Source organism: Martes martes, assembly GCF_963455335.1.
Source record: "Martes martes genome assembly, chromosome: 2".
In the NCBI taxonomy this organism is placed as follows: Eukaryota; Metazoa; Chordata; class Mammalia; order Carnivora; family Mustelidae; genus Martes; species Martes martes.
In genome coordinates, this window is record NC_137889.1 from 192,943,909 (window position 1) to 192,965,598 (window position 21,690).

Here is a 21,690-nt window from a genome sequence, read left to right on the forward strand (position 1 = left end):
AAATGTTCTCCAAAAAGTTATACCATTTTCACATTCTCACCAGCAACATAAAAGAGTTCCAGTTTCTCCACGTTCTCATTAATATTTGCAACTGTCTGACCTTTTTTTATTATATCCATCTGTTGAACATGATGATATATTATCTCATTGGAGCTTTGATTTGCAGTTCTCTAATGACTAATGCGTTGAGCATCATTTCCAGTGCTTACTGGCCATTAATCCTCTTTGAAGAAATGACTACTCAGATCCTATGTTCTTTTTCTAAATTGATTTATTGGGTATTTTATTATTGAATTATAATATAAATAGATGATACATTAAATACAAGTGCCTTATCAGATATATGACTTGCAAAAATCTTCTCTCATTCTGTGGATTGTCTTTTCACTTTCTTGATGATGTTGTTTTCAGCACAAAAGTTCTAAATTTTGATAGAGTGAATTTATCTGTTTTTTCTTCTGTAGCTTACACTCTTGGTATTCTACTTAAAGAAAACATTGTCCAAATCAAGATCATGAAGATTTTGTCTTCTAAGAGTTTTATAGCTTTACTTCTTACATTTAGGTTTATAATCCATTTTGTGTTATTTTCATATACAGTATGAGGTAGGGATCTAACTTCATTCTTCTGCTCGCGGATATTCAGTTTCCCAGCACTAGTCACTGAAATATTATTCTTTCCTTGAATGAGTTGTCTTTGTACCCCTGTCAAAAATCAAGTGATTTTAAGTGTGAGTTTCTTTCTGGACTCTTAATTCTATCTCATTGATCTATATGTCTATCCATATACCAGTACCACACTATCTTGATTACTATAGGTTTGTGGTAAGTTTTAAAATCAACAACCATGAATACTCCCATACTCCTTTTCAAAATTGTTTTTGACTGTTGAGGTTCTCTCACATTTGCAAAAGGATATTAGGATCAGGTGGGAGTAGAGCTTTTTCCCTTTGAGCAGTGGTAGAAGAGGAGAGATCTAATTCTCTCCACGCCCCAACACGGTACTGTGAGGGATGAGAAATGGCAACCTGTCTCTCCAGAAATGAAACTTTAACCCTAGATGGGGAGCGGGAGGGAGAAGGAGCCAGGCTTCTTGAGTATATACACCTGGAATACAGCTTCCCTAGCACAGAATAGGGACGCTGATAGGGGCAGTGTAAGGAAGCAAATCATGACTCTAATGTCACTACTCTTTCTGTTATTACAGAGATTTAGTAGATTTTCTTGAATTAATTTTTTTCCATTCTTTGTATTCTTTAGATCAGTTTTAAAATCTTAATTTTTTTTATCATTTTTATCAGTGAATTGTTTGTTAAGGAGAGAGTCTACCAAGCTCCAAACTCTGCTACTCTAACTTTTTTGTGTGTTTTTTTTTAAATTCAATTAGCCAACATATTGAACATCATTAGTTTTGATATAATGTTCAATGACTCATTAGTTGCATATAACACCTAGTGCTCATCACATCATATGCCCTCCTTAATGCCCATCACCCAGATACCCTTCCCCCACCCACCTCCTTTCCTACAACCCTGTTTGTTTCCAGGAGTCAAGAGTCTCATGGTTTGTCTCCCTCTCTGATTTCTTCCCATTCAGTTTTCCATCCCTTCCGCTACTGTCCTCTACACTATTACTTATATTCCACATATGAGTGAAACCGTATGTTGGTGGAATGCAAGCTGGTGCAACCACTTTGGAAAACAGTGTGGAGGTTCCTCAAGAAGTTAAAAATAGAGTTATCCTACAACCCAGCAATACATTATTGAGTATTTACCCCAAATATACAGATGTAGTGAAAAGAAGGGACAGGTGTACCCCAATGTTCATAGCAGCAATGCCTACAAAAGCCAAACTGTGGAAGGAGCCAAGATGTCCTTCAACAGACGAATGAATTTTTTTAAAAAAATGTGTTTCATATATATAATGGAACATTTCTCAGCCATCAGAAAGAATGAATACCGACCATTGACATCGACATGAATAGAACCGGAGAGTATTATGCTAAGTGAAATAAGCAATCAGACAAATTCTTCCATTCTAAAAGTCCCTGCCACCTTTGCATAAACTTTTAAAAATCTACTTGATTATAACACTGCTTTGAGCTGAGGAATAGCAGATATTATTTCCATTTTTCAAATAAGGTAAAACAGGCTAAATGTAGAAATGGAAATTGTACACCAAGAAATAGAACAAATGTCTCACAACCTATTGGTTTCATCAGTTCAGGCTGCCTCTGTGGTAGAGAAAATCTAGAGAAAAGTTCAATGAATTTAATTTACTTGGCAAAATACATGTGATTCTGTGATCCTGTGTTTTTATTTTGCCATGAAAATGTTGAAGAACTTGGCAAAATAGCCAGAACTAGCCAGGTAGCAATTTTGTCAAATATTAATAAGGTGTAACACTTTACATGTTTAGAAAGACTCCTGCTTAGTAGAAAACATGTCAGAAACAGACACATCAGTGGTAATCAAATAAATTGAAAATGTAGGCAAGTTTTCTAATCTTTTTTTCTGTTGGTTACATGTTAAACAATTTGAAGAAAGCCATGACAGAAAATTACAGATGCATATAGACAGCTAAACTCAAAGGGCAGCCTACTACTTGGAGAAAAATTATGGGGTCAATCCAAGACAAAATTGTGATGTAGCCAACTTTTTCTTCCTTAGTGCCCTTTTTCCTCTGCTCTGATAACAATTTCATTTTCTCTAGCTGCAAGTATTTTATGAGTTTGTATTCTTCTCCAATTATCTCAAAACTTGCATCATGGCCATTTGATCTTAACATGTCACCCATTTAAGTCATTTGCATCCTTACTTAAGCTTGAATTAAAGACTATAGTTTCATCTGGGTAATTCTGGACATCCTCAAGGGAGTAAGAGAGAGATTTTGGAATGCACTAAAGCTGTCTTCTTTTACAGCTGAAACCACTCACATGTGGGTGGTTTTCACTCTACTTACGCATAAGGATTGCTCTACAAGAAAGACACCATTTCTGCTTGTATAAAAGAATTATTCCCCTGAATTTACAGCTTCAATCCCCCTATCAGTCATTGTGACAGCACTTCACAGCAATACAAGAAGAGAGATTGAAGACAAAGACAACTGGTCTGCCTACCAGTCAGATGTGATTACAGCTCTGTACATCAATGTTTAGAGTACAAGACAGTGTGTATCATCTTTATCACAATGTAAGATCAGATAAACTATTTGCTGTTCTTCACTATCTGGGGAAAGCCCAGAAGAGAACACATAGTGCCAGTCATATTATGTGTCACCTTTCTTCCACTGAAAAGTAAAATTGGAAGACAGAAATAAAAATGGACCAATTCAGTACTGGTATTTTGCACTTCATTCTGCAATTAAACATCAGAGACCTACAAGGTTCTATTTTAGTTCTTTGAATACAAAATTATCTAAGAATATGGGGGAAAGGACACTTACATTGCCTCTAAATTTGTTTCCATCTCTGGTCAAGTTCAGTATCAGATAGGAAATATTGAAATGCATTAGGAAGTTGTCTTCACTTAGCATTTTATTGTTCTCTTTCTGAAAGATTCAACCCAAACAGGATCCTGTTTGAAATCTACCTGGCCTAATTATGGAAGAATCCCACAAAGAAGAATATAAAGCTAATGGAGGATAGAAATGGAGTCCATAATGTCCTTTGAGTTGGTCCTATTACCCATCCACCCAGGAGGCTACCATAACCATGTTACAAACAGAAGTGTTATAAGAAAGCCTGGAGGTCTTTTACCACTTAGTCATTTTATCTTCAAATTTCTAATGATGTAATTTCAACGTCAATGCAGGATAATTCGTTGACCATACATTACATACCTCTCTGGCTTTTAGAAGTAATAATATTGAAGGAAGAATGTGATTTTTAAATGTTTTAATAATTTTAAGTGAATTAAATTTTTAGTCTAGATTTATAACTGATAATTAGTACCACATTCCGCGTATTTGCTCAAGCTCAAAACCTAGGAGTCATCTTGTTTGTCCTCATACCTATGCACCCCACATCTAATCCAGCAGTAAGTCCTGACAGTTCTGCCTTTAAAGATATCCTAAATCCAGCACGTCTCCCCACACAGCCACCTGCACAACCAGGCTATTCTAGGAACCTCCTGTTGCTTCTCCTCGCTTCTGCTTTTGTTCTACTTTAGGCAATTTTCTGCACAGTAGCCAAAGTAAACATTTTAAAATAAAAATCAGATAATTGGGGCGCCTGCGTGGCTCCGTGGGTTAAGCCTCTGCCTTCAGCTCAGGTCATGATCCCGGGGTCTTGAGACTGAGCCCAGCATTAGGCTGTCTGCTCAGCAGGGAGCCTGCTCCCCCCACCCCCGCCTGCCTCTCTGCCTACTTGTGATCTCTCTCGATGTCAAATAAGTAAATAAAATCTTTTTTTAAAAAAATCAGATAATTTCACACCATTGCTCAAAACCTGCCAATGTCTTTCCTGTTTTTGACTTATACAGAGGAAAATTCAAACTCCTAATCATGGCCTAAAGGCCTATATACTCCAACCTCTACCACTTCTATTCAAGCCACACTAGCTTCTTGCATTAACAAAATGGGATTTGTATTTTACAGGCTAAATACCACAGTGATCTTGTGTGAGGTCTTATGCATTATAGAATTCTTCTGTATGATATTCCCTTTGAAAAACAATATCAAGTAACACCTCTTCAGGAATGAGTAGTGCATAAAAGAGTGGTAAGTTTTCTTATTGGGTGATAGAAATATTAATGAGAATCTCCTACACATAAATAAAATCACCAAATAGGAAAAATATTATAAAATAACATTGAATGAACAATTCTTCATACCCACTGGTATCCAATTAGATCACAGAAGTTGTTTTTTCAGAATCATCATTAACTTACATCTGATCAGTTGGCTACCATAATCTAATTTAAGCAAAAATGGTTTGTTTTTCTAGAAAAGCCATACATATCTGACAATCATATGGTTAAACCTTTGCTTAATAAGCAATAAAATGTTGAACAGAAAATATTTGCTATATTTACAGATGACATGGTATTATATAGAGAAAACCCTAAAGATGTCAACCAAAAAATTGTTGGAACTAATCAAAGAATTCAGTAAAGTTGTAAAATACAAAAGCAATTGCAGAAATCTGTTGCATTTCTCTACACTAACAATCCAGAAAGAGAAATTAAGAAAACAATCAAACCCATTTATGACTGTATGAAAAAGAATTAAAATACCTAGGAATAAATTTAACCAAGGAGGTGAAATTCCTCTATACTCTGAAAACTATAAGACATTGATGAAAGAAATTTAAAAAGACACACCAAAAAATCGCAAGATAGTTTGTGCTCATGGATTGAAAGAATAGTGTTAAAATATCCATACTACCCAAAGCAACCTACTACCTAATGCAATCCCTATCAAAATTCCAATGGCATTTTTCATATACATAGAACAAGCAATCCTAAAACTTGCATGGACCCAAAAAAGACCCCAAATAGCTAATGCAATCTTGAGAATGAGGAATAAAGCTGAAGCATCACACTCCCTGATTTCAAACTATATTACAAAGCTATCCTAGAGAGCCCAGAAATAAAACCACACATGTATGGTCAATTAATTTATGACAAAGGAGGCAAGAATATACAATGGGGAATGATCAGTCTCTATAATAAATAATATCGGGACAATTGGACAGCCACATGTGAAAGAATTAAATTGGGCTTAATGAAATTAACTCAATGAAATTGAGTTAAAAATTAACTTAAAATGAATTAAAGACTTGAATGTAAGATGTGAAACCATAAAACTCCTAAAAGAAAACATAGGCAGTAAACTCCATAACATTAGTCTTGACAGTGAGTTTTTGGAACTGACACCAAAAGTAAAAATAAATAAGTGGGACTAGGGGCCCCTGGATGGCTCAGTGGGTTAAAGCCTCTGCCTTCGGCTCAGGTCATGATCCCAGGGTGCTGGGATCAAGCCCTGCATCAGGCTCTCTGCTCAGCAGGAAGCCTGCTTCCTCCTCTCTCTCTCTCTGCCTGCCTCTCTGACTACTTGTGATCTCTGTCTGTCAAATAAATAAATAAAATCTTAAAAAAAAAAAAAAAAAGGAAAAGAAAAAGTGGGACTATGTCAAACTAAAAAAAAAAAAATCTTCACAGGAAAGGAAACAATTAACAAAATGAGAAGTCAACCTACTGAATAAGAGAAAATATTTGCAAATCATATATCTGAGAAGGGGTGAATATCCAAAATATATAAAGAACTTCTATAACTCAATAGCAATAAAACCCCAAATAATCCCATTTTAAAAATGGGCAGAGAATTTTCCTGAACAGACATTTTTCCTAAAAAGACATACAGATAATCAACAGCTTTCTCAAAAAAACTGAAAATAGAACTACCAAATGATCTAGCAATCCCAATTCTGAGTGATTATCTGAAGAAAATGAAACACTACCTTGAAAAGATACATGCACCCTTATGTCCACTGCAGCATTATTTACAGTAGCCAAGACATGGAAACAACCTAAGTGTCCACTGACAGATAAAAAAAGAAAATGTGATATACATACAATAGAATACTATTCAGCCACAGAAAAGAATGGAATCTTGCCATTTGTGACAACATGGATACACAATGAGGGCATTATGCTAAGTGAAATAAGTCAGAGAAAGCACATACCATATGATCTTACTTATATGTGGAATCTAAAACAAAAACAAAAACAAACAAGCAAAAAAAAAAAAAACAAGCTGATAGATTCAGAGAATTTGGAAGTTGCTAAGAGATAGATCTTAAAAGTTCTCATCACAAGAAAAAAATTCTGTAACCATGTATGGTGATAAATATTAACTAGACTTATTTGTGGTAATCATTTTGCATTATATACAAATATTGAATCATTATGGCTTTTGTTTGTTTGTTTTTAGATTTTTATTTATTTGTTTGACAGACAGAGATCACAAGTAGGCAGAGAGGCAGGCAGAGAGAGGGGGAAGCAGGCTCCCCGCTGAGCAGAGAGCCCGATGCAGGGCTCGATCCCAGGACCCTGAGATCATGACCTGACCCGAAGGCAGAGGCTTAACCCACTGAGCCACCCAGGTGCCCCATGTCTGTTTGTTTTTGAAGCAGAGAAAATTTTCTTATCATAAGGGACACCTCATGAGAATTATCAGAAGGAAATCTAATCAGAGGGGAGCATTCCCAAATCTGCCTCCCTAAAGGTGGAAAGAACAAGTTTTTATACTCACAGAGCTTGAGATTGCATACAAATTGGTGAAAAGGGGAGGGAACTATGACTATTCATGAGTTCACAAGGGAAGATAGAGAATGCACATTGAGCAAAGATATATATGGGACACCTGGGTGGCTCAGTGGGTTAAGCCTCTGCCTTTGGCTCAGGTCATGATCACAGGGTCCTGGGATTGAGTCCCACATCGGGCTCCCTGCTCCACGGGGAGTCTGCTTCTCTCTCCTCTCTCTGTTTGCCTCTCTGCCTATTTGTGTGTGCTCTCTCTCACTCTCTCTCTCTCTCTGATAAATAAATAAATAAAATCTTTTTTAAAAAAAAGGATATATATAACATACACCCTATGTTCACTTTGGTTTGGAGACTTAACATCAGAACAAAGCAAAATTCAGGTTATCTTATGACAAGGAGAAGAGGCTATGGGCATAAACTAGATGGGGTCTCGGGCTCCTATCTTGGGTTAGCAGAATGCAGGGCCTTGCTTATTTATATGGTGGAACACGTCAGTTGACCTTGGGTACAGGCTTTTGCAGACAGCTAGTGTGTTTGTTAGCAGTGTCAAGGAGGTGACTGTGGCCTTGCTTGGAAAACCAGTGGCACACTCCCTATAAATGGTGTGAGCGAGTGCTGGGTGGGGATGCCATCTTCCATTTGAGGGAAGTGCCACAAAAAATTTCTCTAGGATCCCCACCTGAATCTCATACTGAAAACGAGAAAATGCACTTCACTTCCAGCAGGGGAAGGGACAGTAACTAATTTGGAAATAGACCCAAGGCAATCTGTTCTTCTTAATGAGGCCTGCCCACAAGAGAAACTATTTTTACCAAACTCTCAAATGATTATGTTGCATACCTGAAACTAACGTAATGTTGTATATCAATTATACCTCAATTTTAAAAAATTTTTTCTTTTAAATTTTTTTAAAATTTTTCTTCTAAATTTTTCTTCAAAATCCTTTTTCTTTTAAAAAGAAAAAAACTAATACTAGTATTAAAATCCCTTAAAAAAGAAAATGTGAACATTCACCTTACTCTTATGTCAGAGAAAGAAATTAGGCCTTATAAATATATTTTTATCACACATCATCAATTGGGGTAGATACTCTGAAGTACAATAGGATTTTCATATATAGGGAAAAGATTCCCTTATGAGTATTAAATAGAAGTTGCTTAAAGTCTACTTCATATTACTTCAGATACAATGTTTAGCACATAGTCTACGCCTTACGCATGCGCAGTTTTTAATCTGTGGACTTTACTACCGTAACAGTATACCCACTCTGTGCATATTTATAAAATGTTACCTAATTATTATAGTTCTATTCCCCACTCTGACTAATGTTTTAAGAGTAAAATGGTTACAACTCAAAAGTTAAACTTAAAAAAAAAAAACTTAAATACATAATATTTCTTAGAGAGAACAATAATCCTCGAGCTGATAGGAATTGGGGAGATTTAGTGATACTCAGTCCAGCTTAAAATAAAGTTGCTGTCCTGTCCTTTCCTACGGCTTATGTCTCTGACAGCAAACATAATTAAAGCTATAGAGAGAGAAATCACCAGTTGTTCTGAATCAGTGAAATGTGACAACCAAGAAAATAATGCTGAAGCTTTTTTTTTTTAAATCCCAAGTACTGATTCCACCCACAGTCCCCTCTTCTTCTGTGTCATTCTTAACAGCAGATATAAATACAGAACAAACATGAATCAATAGAAAAGACTGGCGAGAGAGAGAACAATTTAGGGAATTTTTTGATGTACTGTGGCTCACACACATGCAATCATCCAACAAACGCGGCATCCTCCTCAGCTCTGATCTGTTGGCACCTGCTCCCTCTTTTAGCCGGCCCCACGATTTCTCTATCTCACTTGCCTCCCATAAACCGAATGTCAGCTCAGGTGCCAGAAAAAGTAGGGTTAATACTTCAACATCGGTTTCCTAGTAAAGTCATAGAAATCTTTTGTCAGTTGCTGACTCCTTGGCCTTGCTAGTAAAAAGTAGATACAAGGAGGAAGACTGGCACAATGAAAAGAGGTTATTTTAAATTTCTGTCATCATGATTAAATATGATTTTCTCCAAAATGCCCTACAGGCTCATTTTGAACCAAATCTTCTCCCGCAGGCATGTTTCTGATTCATTGGCATTACCCTCCTGTGCGCCAGGGATATGCCATCTTTAAAGGAATTAAAAAGAGTTATCACCATGAATGCAGACCACGCTCTACTCAACTTACATATAAATGTATATTTGAAACCACTATGAAGAGTGTGGTTTTCCTGAAACTGGTTTGAGCGATGCGTGACGTTTTGGCAGCGTCTTAGAAGCTACGCGGAAGCCATCGGCATGATTCTGCCACTGGCTCTTAAACTCAGAAGAGGGCAATTGGATAGCACTCATTTTGGAAATCCTGGCAGGTCTACTGAGTTTGCTCACAACTGTACACCTCTTACAAGTCTCAGGCCAGTGAGTTCAACTATTATTAAAAGCCCTAAATATAGTTAATCCACAACATCATGCCACCTCATTACCTTTTGCACTAATCATTCTTCACATACTACAGAAAGCCTAAAAACTCCATGATATTGCCATTACACTTAAGAACTGAAATTATGGGGGAGGAGTCAAGATGGCGGAGAAGTAGCAGGCTGAGACGACATCGGGTAGCAGGAGATCAGCTAGATAGCTTATCTAACCATTGTGAACACCTATAAATCCAACGGGAAATCGAAGAGAAGAAGAGCAACAATCCCAGAAACAGAAAATTGATCACTTTCTGAAAGGTAGGACCTGTGGAGAAGTGAATCCAAAGCGACGGGAAGATAGACCCCGGGGGGAGGGGCCGGCACCCGGCAAGCGGCAGAGCGACGGAGCACAAAATCGGGACTTTTAAAAGTCGGCTCCACTGGGAGACATCGCTCCAGAGGCTAAACTGGGGGGAAACCCAGGCGGGGTCAGCATAACCCCAGGACCCGCGGGGTCACAGAAGGACTGGGGATGTCTGAGTGCCGCAGAGCTCGCAGGTATTAGAGCGGGGAAGCCGGCTATAGCGACAAAGCCGAGGAGTGAGTTCTAAGCCCGGGGTTACCTTGTGCCGGTCGCAGGCTGGGTGGGCTCGGAGCACGGCCGGAGGCCACGGAGACAAAAGCGACCCGGCGCTTTTCTCCAGCTCCAACAATTGACTGCTTTCCTCGAGGCGCGACCGCAAGCCAGGGAGGCGGGGCTATTGGGCGCTTTGCTCTGAGAGTGCACTGAGGAGCGGAACCCCAAGCTCTCGGCTCCTCCGGGCCGAGAGATTGGGAGGCCGCCATCTTCATTCCAGTCCTCCGGACTCTACGGAAAGCGCTCAGGGAACAAAAGCTCCCGAAAGCGAACCCGAGCGGATTACTTAGCCTGGCCCCTGGCAAGGGCGGTGCAATTCCGCCTGCGGCAAAGACACTTGAGAATCACTACAACAGGCCCCTCCCCCAGAAGATCAACAAGAAACCATCCAAAACCAACTTCAGTCACCAAGAACAGCAGAATTCCACAGCAGGAGAAAGCAAATCCTACCTGGACAAAATGACAAGGCGGAAAAACTCACCTCAAAAAAAAGAACAAGAGGCCGTACCGAAGGCTGGAGACCTAATCAATACAGACATAGGTAGCATGACAGATCTAGAGTTCAGAATGACAATTCTCAAGGTTCTAGCCGGGCTCGAAAAAGGCATAGAAGATATTAGAGAAACCCTCTCCGGAGAGATAAAAGCCCTTTCTGGAGAAATAAAAGAACTAAAATCTAACCAAGTTGAAATCAAAAAAGCTATTCATGAGGTGCAATCAAAAATGGAAGCTCTCACTGCCAAGATAAATGAGGCAGAAGAAAGAATTAGTGACATAGAAGACCAAATGACAGAGAATAAAGAAGCTGAGCAAAAGAGAGACAAACAACTACTGGAACACGAGGAGAGGATTCGAGAGATAAGTGACACCATAAGACGACACAACATTAGAATAATTGGGATTCCAGAAGAAGAAGAAAGAGAGAGGGGAGCAGAAGGTATATTGGAGACAATTATTGGAGAGAATTTCCCTAATATGGCAAAGGGAACAAACATCAAAATCCAGGAGATGCTAAGAACGCCCCTCAAAATCAATAAAAATAGGTCCACACCTCGTCACCTGATAGTAAAATTTACAAGTCTTAGCGACAAAGAGAAAATCCTGAAAGCAGCCCGGGAAAAGAAGTCTGTAACATACAAGGGTAAAAACATTAGATTGGCAGCGGACCTATCCACAGAGACCTGGCAGGCCAGAAAGAACTGGCATGATATATTCAGAGCACTAAACGAGAAAAACATGCAGCCAAGAATACTATATCCGGCTAGGCTATCATTGAAAATAGAAGGAGAGATAAAGAGCTTCCAGGACAAACAAAAGCTGAAAGAATTTGCAAACACCAAACCAGCTCTACAGGAAATATTGAAAGGGGTCCTCTAAGCAAAGAGAGACCCTAAAAGTAGTAGATCAGAAAGAAACAGAAACAATATACAGTAACAATCATCTTACAGGCAATACAATGGCACTAAATTCATATCTCTCAATAGTTACCCTGAATGTTAATGGGCTAAATGCCCCAATCAAAAGACACAGGGTATCAGAATGGATAAAAAAACAAAACCCATCCATATGCTGCCTACAAGAAACTCATTTTAGACCCGAAGACACCTCCAGATTTAAAGTGAGGGGGTGGAAAACAATGTACCATGCTAATGGACATCAGAAGAAAGCTGGGGTGGCAATCCTTATATCAGATCAATTAGATTTTAAGCCAAAGACTATAATAAGAGATGAGGAAGGACACTATATCATGCTCAAAGGGTCTGTCCAACAAGAAGATCTAACAATCTTAAATATCTATGCCCCTAACATGGGAGCAGCCAACTATATAAACCAATTAATAACAAAATCAAAGAAATACATCAACAGTAATACAATAATAGCAGGGGACTTTAACACTCCCCTCACTGAAATGGACAGATCATCTAAGCAAAAGATCAACAAGGAAATAAAGGCCTTAAATGACACACTGGACCAGATGGACATCACAGATATATTCAGAACATTCCATCCCAAAGCAACAGAATATACATTCTTCTCTAGTGCACATGGAACATTCTCCAGAATAGACCACATCCTGGGTCATAAATCAGGTCTCAATCGGTACCAAAAGATCGAGATCATTCCCTGCATATTTTCAGACCACAATGCTCTGAAGCTCGAACTCAATCACAAGAGGAAATTTGGAAAGAACGCAAATACATGGAGACTAAACAGCATCCTTCTAAAAAATGAATGGGTCAACCAGGAAATTAAAGAAGAATTGAAAAAATTCATGGAAACAAATGATAATGAAAACACAACAGTTCAAAATCTGTGGGACACAACAAAGGCAGTCCTGAGAGGAAAATATATAGCAGTGCAAGCCTTTCTCAAGAAACAAGAAAGGTCTCAAATACACAACCTAACCCTACACCTAAAGGAGCTGGAGAGAGAACAACAAAGAAAGCCTAAACCCAGCAGGAGAAGAGAAATCATAAAGACCAGAGCAGAAATCAATGAAATAGAAACTAAAAAAACAATAGAACAAATCAACAAAACTAGGAGCTGGTTCTTTGAAAGAATTAATAAGATTGACAAACCCCTGGCCAGACTTATCAAAAAGAAAAGAGAAAGGATGCAAATAAATAAAATCATGAATGAAAGAGGAGAGATCACAACCAACACCAAAGAAATACAAACAATTATAAGAACATACTACGAGCAACTCTATGGCAACAAATTTGACAACCTGGAAGAAATGGATACATTTCTAGAGATGTATAAACTACCACAACTGAACCAGGAAGAAATAGATAACCTGAACAGACCCATAACCAGTAAGGAGATTGAAACAGTCATCAAAAATCTCCAAACAAACAAAAGTCCAGGACCAGACGGCTTCCCAGGGGAATTCTACCAAACATTTAAAGAAGAATTAATTCCTATTCTCCTGAAACTGTTCCAAAAAATAGAAATGGAAGGAAAACTTCCAAACTCATTCTATGAGGCCAGCATCACCTTGATCCCAAAACCAGACAAGGATCCCACCAAAAAAGAGAATTACAGACCAATATCCTTGATGAACACAGATGCGAAAATTCTCACCAAAATACTGGCCAATAGGATCCAACAGTACATTAAAAGGATTATTCACCACGACCAAGTGGGATTTATTCCAGGGCTGCAAGGTTGGTTCAACATCCGCAAATCCATCAATGTGATACAATACATTAATAAAAGAAAGAGTAAGAACCATATGATACTCTCAATAGATGCTGAAAAAGCATTTGACAAAGTGCAGCATCCCTTCCTGATTAAAACTCTTCAAAGTGTAGGGATAGAAGGCACATACCTCAATATTATCAAAGCCATCTATGAAAAACCCACCGCAAATATCATTCTCAATGGAGAAAAACTGAAAGCTTTTCCGCTAAGGTCAGGAACACGGCAGGGATGTCCGTTATCACCACTGCTGTTCAACATAGTACTAGAAGTCCTAGCCTCAGCAATCAGACAACAAAAAGAAATTAAAGGCATCCAAATCGGCAAAGAAGAAGTCAAACTATCACTCTTTGCAGATGATATGATACTATATGTGGAAAACCCAAAAGGCTCCACTCCAAAACTGCTAGAACTTATACAGGAATTCAGTAAAGTGTCAGGATATAAAGTCAATGCACAGAAATCAGTCGCATTTCTTTACACTAACAACAAGACAGAAGAAAGAGAAATTGAGGAGTCAGTCCCATTTACAATCGTACCCAAAACCATAAGATACCTAGGAATAAATCTAACCAAAGAGGCAAAGAATCTATACTCAGAAAACTATAAAGTACTCATGAAAGAAATTGAGGAAGACACAAAGAAATGGAAAAATATTCCATGCTCATGGATTGGAAGAACAAATATTGTGAAAATGTCTATTTTACCTAAAGCAATCTACACATTTAATGCAATCCCTATCAAAATCCCATCCATTTTTTTTAAAGAAATAGAACAAATAATCCTAAAATTTATATGGAACCAGAAAAGACCTCGAATAGCCAAAGGAATATTTCAAAAGAAAGCCAAAGTCGGTGGCATCACAATTCCAGACTTCAAGCTCTATTACAAAGCTGTCATCATCAAGACAGTATGGTACTGGCACAAAAACAGACATATAGACCAATGGAACAGAATAGAGAGCCCAGAAATAGACCCTCAACTCTATGGTCAACTAATCTTCGACAAAGCAGGAAAGAATATCCAATGGAAAAAAGACAGCCTCTTCAACAAATGGTGCTGGGAAAATTGGACAGCCACATGCAGGAAAATGAAATTGGACTATTTCCTTACACCACACACGAAAATAGACTCAAAGTGGATGAAGGACCTCAATGTGAGAAAGGAATCTATCAAAATCCTTGAGGACAATGCAGGCAGCAACCTCTTTGACCTCCACCGCAGCAACTTCTTCCTAGGAACATCGCCAAAGGCAACAGAAGCAAGGGCAAAAATGAACTATTGGGATTTCATCAAGATCAAAAGCTTTTGCACAGCAAAGGAAACAGTTAACAAAACCAAAAGACAACTGACAGAATGGGAGAAGATATTTGCAAACGACATATCAGATAAAGGGCTCGTATCCAAAATCTATAAAGAGCTTATCAAACTCAATACCCAAAGAACAAATAATCCAGTCAAGAAATGGGCAGAGGACATGAACAGACATTTCTGCAAGGAAGACATCCAGATGGCCAACAGACACATGAAAAAATGCTCCACATCACTCGGCATCAGGGAAATACAAATCAAAACCACAATGAGATACCACCTCACACCAGTCAGAATGGCTAAAATTAACAAGTCAAGAAATGACAGATGCTGGCGAGGATGCGGAGAGAGGGGAACCCTCCTACACTGTTGGTGGGAATGCAAGCTGGTGCAACCACTCTGGAAAACAGTGTGGAGGTTCCTCAAAAAACTGAAAATAGAGCTACCCTACGACCCAGCAATTGCACTCCTGGGTATATATCCTAAAGATACAAACGTGGTGCTCCGAAGGGGCACGTGCACCCGAATGTTTATAGCAGCAATGTCCACAATAGCCAAACTGTGGAAAGCGCCTAGATGTCCATCAACAGATGAATGGATAAAGAAGATGTGGTATATATACACAATGGAATACTATGCAGCCATCAAAAGACATGAAATCTTGCCATTTGCGACGACGTGGATGGAACTAGAGGGTATCATGCTTAGCGAAATAAGTCAATCGGAGAAATATAACTATCATATGATCTCTTTGATATGAGGAAGTGGAGATGCAAGGTGGGGGGGTTTGGGGGGAGGTAGGAAAAGAAAAAATGAAAAGATGGGATTGGGAGGGAGACAAACCATAAAAGACTCAATCTCAAGAAACAGACTGAGGGTTGCGGGGGGGAAGGGGGATGGGAGAGGGTGGTGGGGAAATGGACATTGGGGAGGGTATGTGCTATGATGAGTGCTGTGAAATGTGTAAACCAGACGATTCACAGACCTGTACCCCTGGGGATAAAAATACATTATATGTTTATTAAAATAAAAAAATTAAAAAAAAAAAAAAAAAAAAGAACTGAAATTATGTCAATTATTTTTATGTTCATATCTTAATAATATGCAAGGTTACAGACATTTTTCCCTATTAGCAGGTGATATAAATCCAAAAGTCCAAGAATGATTTATTTTATTCCCTTTGATTTGTTTTGTTATATGTGTGTCTGTGGTGGATAAAAGAAGTGAGGATTGGATTTCTGGACTTGGGCCTCTCACTTCCTCACCATGTAACCCCACATAAGTCACCTTAGTTTCATTTCTTCATCTGTAAGATGGAAATAACAATACACATCCTATCACACAGCATATAAAATCAAGCTGGATAGATGTAAGGGTTTTGCTCTGCGTTAAAATGTGAATAAACTTATGTTTATAACATATGCATTTTTACTGAAAACATATATATTAGTAAAAGGAGTGTTTTGTCAAGAAAGCTGGCTGGCAACCAAAGACTCAGGCTGCAAATTGCCAATTCCAAGTGGTTTGGCAGAAAATCCAGACAGAAATCACATACCTCCTTATGATGATTAATTTTATGTGTCAGTCTGTCTGGGCCCTGGTGCCTAGATATCCGGTCAAACATTTTTTCTGGATGTTTCTGTGGAGGTGTTTTTTGGACGAGGTTAATATTTGTGTCAGTGGACTTGGAGTAAATCAGATTGCCCTGCACAGTGTGGGTGGGCCTCATCCAATCAAATGAAGTACAGAATAGAACAAAGACTGATCTCCGAACCCGAAGGAACTCTGCCAGCAGAGGTCCCGCAGACTTCAACTGCGACCTTCTTGCCTGGGTGTCGTGCCTGTTAGACCCCCACCCTGCAGATTTTGGCCCCGCCAGCCTCTAACATCGTGTGAGCCAATTCCTTAAAATAAAGTCCTCCCTCTCTCTCTCTCTCTCTCAATCTCTCTCTACACACAGACACCTTCAGTTCTGTTTTGCTTCTCTGGAGAATCCTGACTAGTAGATCCTCTAAAATCTCTGTGGAATGATTGACTATCCTTGGACAAAGGAATATAGGAAAAGTGAAGTGTGTCACTTCTACAGTGAGGTATTTAATGACCTGGTGTCCTCTTCTCCTCCTGTGGCACATCTGGAAGCCACACGTGGGGATGGCTGCATGTGGTCCCCGAGATGGATGAGGCCTGAAGATGGGCCCAGGAAGGAAGGTCTGCATTGGATTTTGTGTGCATGAGAAAAGCATACTGTCAGGCAACTGAGATTTAGGGATTATCTGCTACAGCAGCTGGAACTAGTTACCCTGACTGATTCAGGTATATTTTATTGTGTATAAACCTAACAAAAAAGGAAAAAAAAAAATCTCTTTTTTTTTTTTTTTTTTTGAGTGCAAAAGGGAAAAGCAGCTCCTGACACCTGGAAACTATCCTGAACACTTTCTCACAGGACACCGACAGCAGAGAAAGCACTCTCTGACCATGTTATCAAGACAGAAACAAGACTGGAGTGAGTACGTCACAGGAATCAAAGGCACAGCATACAGAATATAGTTAATGGTACTAAAATAGTGTTGTTCAGTGACAGATGGTGGCTACACTTGCGGTGAGCATAGCATAACCTGCAGAGACACTGAATCACTATGCTGTAGACCTAAAACTAAAGTAACATTATATCAACTATACTCAAATGGAAAAAAAAAAGACAGAAATAAGACCACTCTATAATCATGTCTGAACACAGAGAAAAATGTAAACATTGTCCAAACAAGAAAAACAATTCAACATCTCCTCATCTTGAGTAATATGAATGAATGCTACCTGGTTTTGCTTCCCTCTAGTCTCCCCTCCCCCTAAGTAAGATACACTAAATACCCAATCAGAATTAGCCCTGCTTTCTGACAACACCCAATCCAGAACAAGCCTCAGAACAAAAATTTAAGATTCCTGACATTTTCCCCCCAAATCACATAAGCATCATTGAAATCCTATTTTAAAAATCCTGTCCAACACTCTCACTGAGATGCCCTGCGATTTCCCATGACCAATTGTGTGGTCTCCCTCAATGGCTCATTACAATAAGTATGAATCCAAATTGTCTAACTACAGGTGTGTTCTTCATGGTCTTTAGCTGGAGAGCACCAATGTGGGCAATAATTGTACCCTCAAGAAATACAGAAATTGAACAAAATTATTTCTAAGACTATTTATTTGATTCTAACTGCCTGTGGTCATGCTGATTTTCAGAGTGGGTAGATGAAAACAACTTGAGACTATAATCAGTAACAATGTTGCATTTGGGTTAAATTGTTATTTTTTTAAAAAAACTTGTTTTCTTCTGAATTTTTAGCTTGGATCATGTCCAGATACTTATTAAATGCTTGTTACTTTATATTTGATCTTCATTTATTGAAAAGTCTTCAATGGAATACATAGAGAATTAATATTTATATTTTGACAAACCAATTTTTAACTTTATTTTTCTTTAATAAGACTTAGAGAATATTACTCTCCAAAAACTCTAAATTGTCAAACTTGGAATTAAAACTATGGGATAAAGTTAAAAAGACTTGAAAGATAATTAATTTGGGATGCAGGTTAAGTATGTGTTAACATTTATTTCAAAACCATCATTCCTGAATTTCTTGAGTTTTTGTAGGCAAATTTATTTTCCACATCAGGAAACTTTATGTGTGTGTGTGTGCGTGCGTGTGTGTGTGTGTGTAAAACAGTGTTTCACTCCTCTTCTAAAAATACTGAAACTCTTAAAATCTATATTCTTAAACTCTGCTGTGAATAGAAACTACCAGACAAACTTTTTAATCACTGGCTTCAGAACAACCAGAAAGCCTTTTGACTAAGGCAAAATTAGATCTGTATCTCACACCATGCACTAAGATGAACTTCAAAAAGATCATATATTTAAAGTAAAAAAAAATAATAATAATTAAAATTTTATGGGGCACCTGGTTGGCTCAGTTGGTAGAGTGTGCAACTCTTGATCTCGGGATCATGAGTTTGAGCCTCATGTTGGGTTTACAAATTACTTAAAAATAATATCTCTTTTAAAAATAATTAAAATTTTGTGTGAATTAGAAGAAGATATAAATGAATACCTTTTCAACCTGAGATCAGGGAAATCTTCCTAACTGTCTCAATACCCAATAACAATTCAAGAAAGAAGAATGAATAATTAACTAATAATTTAAAAGTATTCTGCAGGGGTGGCTCAGTCGGTTTCTTTGGATCAGATCATATTCCCAGGGTCCTGGGATCAAGCTCCACATTAGGCTCCCTGCTCAGTGGGGAGTCTGCTTCTCCCTCTGCCCTTCATCCCAGCTTATGCTCTCTCTCTCTTAAATAAATAAATAAATCTTTAAAAAAATAAAAATAAGGGGCACTTGGGTGGCTCAGTCATTCGGCCTCTGCCTTCAGCTTGGGTCATGATTCTGGGGTCCTGGGATTGAGCCCCACATTGGGCTCCCTGCTCAGCAGGAAGCCTGCTTCTCCCTCTCCCACACCCCCTGCTTGTATTCCCTCTCTCATTGTTTCTCTCTCTCTCTCTCTCTGTCAAATAAATAAACAAAATCTTTTAAATAAATAGATAAGTAATTAAATAAATAAAAATAAAAAATAAAAGTATCTGTAGACCAGAGTACAGTGTTTCTTAAAATGTACATAAAAACTTGGAGAAATTATTTATAACCGATGAGGGGGTGGGACGGAAGTCCAGCATAAATGATATAATAAGAGATCCCCAAAACCTCAGACAAAAAGAGCAACAATCCAGTAGAAGAGTGATGAAAGAGTATGGATAGGTAGTTCACAGAACAAGAACACAGAAATGGCCCTTAAAGAAAAAAAATGGCCAACCTCACTTAATAAGAGAAATTCTAAATACCTCTATAGTGAGGAAACATTGCTCACCTATCAGACTGGCAAAATCTAAAAGTTTGACAATAAATCTGCTAGGGGAAATGTTAGGAATAGGAATGTTTATCAATTTCAAATGGAAATGCAACCTGCAACAGCCATTAAGATAACAGCTTGGCAATAATATAGAAAAAATATAGAATTAATAAGTGATTATAGCAAGGTTTCAGGATAGAAAGTTAAAAAATCAGTCAATCAACTCTGAACAAGTTGAATTTGATATTACAAACACATTACCATTTACATTACATTAGCACCTCCAAAAACCAAAATACTTGAGTATAAATCTAACAAAATACATGCAAGATCTATATTAGAAAAACTGCAAAGCTCTGATGAGTGAAATCAAAGAAAAACTAAATAAATGGAGACTATGTTCATGAAGAGAAAGACTCAAATATTGTCAAAATGTCAGTTCTTCCCAACTTGATCTACAGACTTAGTACAATCTTAATCAATACCCCAGTTATTTTGTGAATATCAACAAACTGATTCTAAAGTTTAAGTGGAGAGGCAAAAGATTCAAAACAGCCAACACAATATTAAAGGCAAAGAACAAGGTATAAAGATTGACACTATGAGACTTCATGATACTATAAAACTATGTAGTATTAGTGAATGTGTGAATTAGTGAAGATCAATGGAACAGAATAAAGAGCTGAGAAATAGACCCACATAAATATAATAAAGTGATCTTTGACAAAAGAGCAAAGGCAACACAATGAAGAAAAGAATGTCTTTTAAATAAATGGTGCTGAAATAAATGAACATCCAAACCAAAAAAAAACAATTAAATTAAAAAATAAATAAATAAATGAAGCTACGCACAGACTCCCCCCCCCCCCCAGTAAGAAATTAACTCAAAAAAGATCATGGAGCTAAATGTAAACTGCAAACCTATAAAATTCCCAAAAGACCACACAGGAGAAAATCTAGATGACCTTGGGTTTGGAAATCACTTTTTTTTTCCTTTTTTTATTTTTATTTGCATTTATTCTATTCAGAACATACACCTGGGCCATAAGTTTTTGTTTCTTCCGTTTCTTCTGGAATATCTTTTTCTTCTGTGCAACCTCCTCTTCTGGTTTAGGAACAATCTGCTCTTTTTCAGTAAGGATCATCTCAGTGTGGCAGGGAGAGCTCATGTATGGGTCAATGCAACCATAAGCCCTAAATTCTATTCCACATCTTGGGGGTTTTGTTCCCCTGGATGTGCTCAATGACTAGAAAATCAACATCCAAATCCTCAGGTTCAGCATTACTCTCTGCATTTTTAAGCATATGTAGTAAAAATTCAGCACTCTTCTTGGGCCACTGACCCTGTGTCCAGCCCACTGTTTGGCTGGGCACACCTACCAACTCCACCATTATAGTGACAGAATGGCACATACTGCTTCTGCAAAGTGACATCTTTCAGATCCTGGGTGGCTTTTCAGATATACATACCCTTGATGGCCTGGGCAGTTTCAAGTGTTTTTCTTAAAGTAAACACAAACATTTGAACCTCTTGAGTTGCATGATTTCGTAGAGTTTTCTGGGTCAAGCAAATAGCGAACCATTTTCAGAGGTGCCCTCAGGCCACTTAGGGGTGGAAATTACTTTTTAAATACAACAGCAAAGGCATGATCCATGAAAGAAGTAAATGATAAGCAAGACTGCACTAAAATTAAAGCTTTCTGCCTGCAAAATATACTATCAAGAGAATGAAAAGACAAGCTACAGATTGTGCAAAAAGTACATAATAAAGACTAATACCCAAAATATACAAAGAACATTTAAAACTCAATATGAAACAACCCAATTAAAAAGTGGGCCAAAAACTTTAACTGGCACCTCACCAAGTAAGATACACAGATGGCAAATGAGCACATGAAAACGAGCTTCATATCATGTATCATCA

General features: G+C 38.0%; 1 pseudogene across 1 annotated transcript in view; it reads right to left on the reverse strand.

The window, feature by feature from the left end:
* The window catches only part of LOC308338371 (large ribosomal subunit protein uL22-like), an 80,766-nt pseudogene extending 59,417 nt beyond the window's left edge, over positions 1–21,349 (reverse strand). The window contains exon 1 of the transcript in view: positions 20,802–21,349. The product of the transcript in view is annotated as a large ribosomal subunit protein uL22-like (transcript). The remainder of the gene's footprint in view (positions 1–20,801) is intronic.
* Positions 21,350–21,690: the final 341 nt, after the last annotated feature.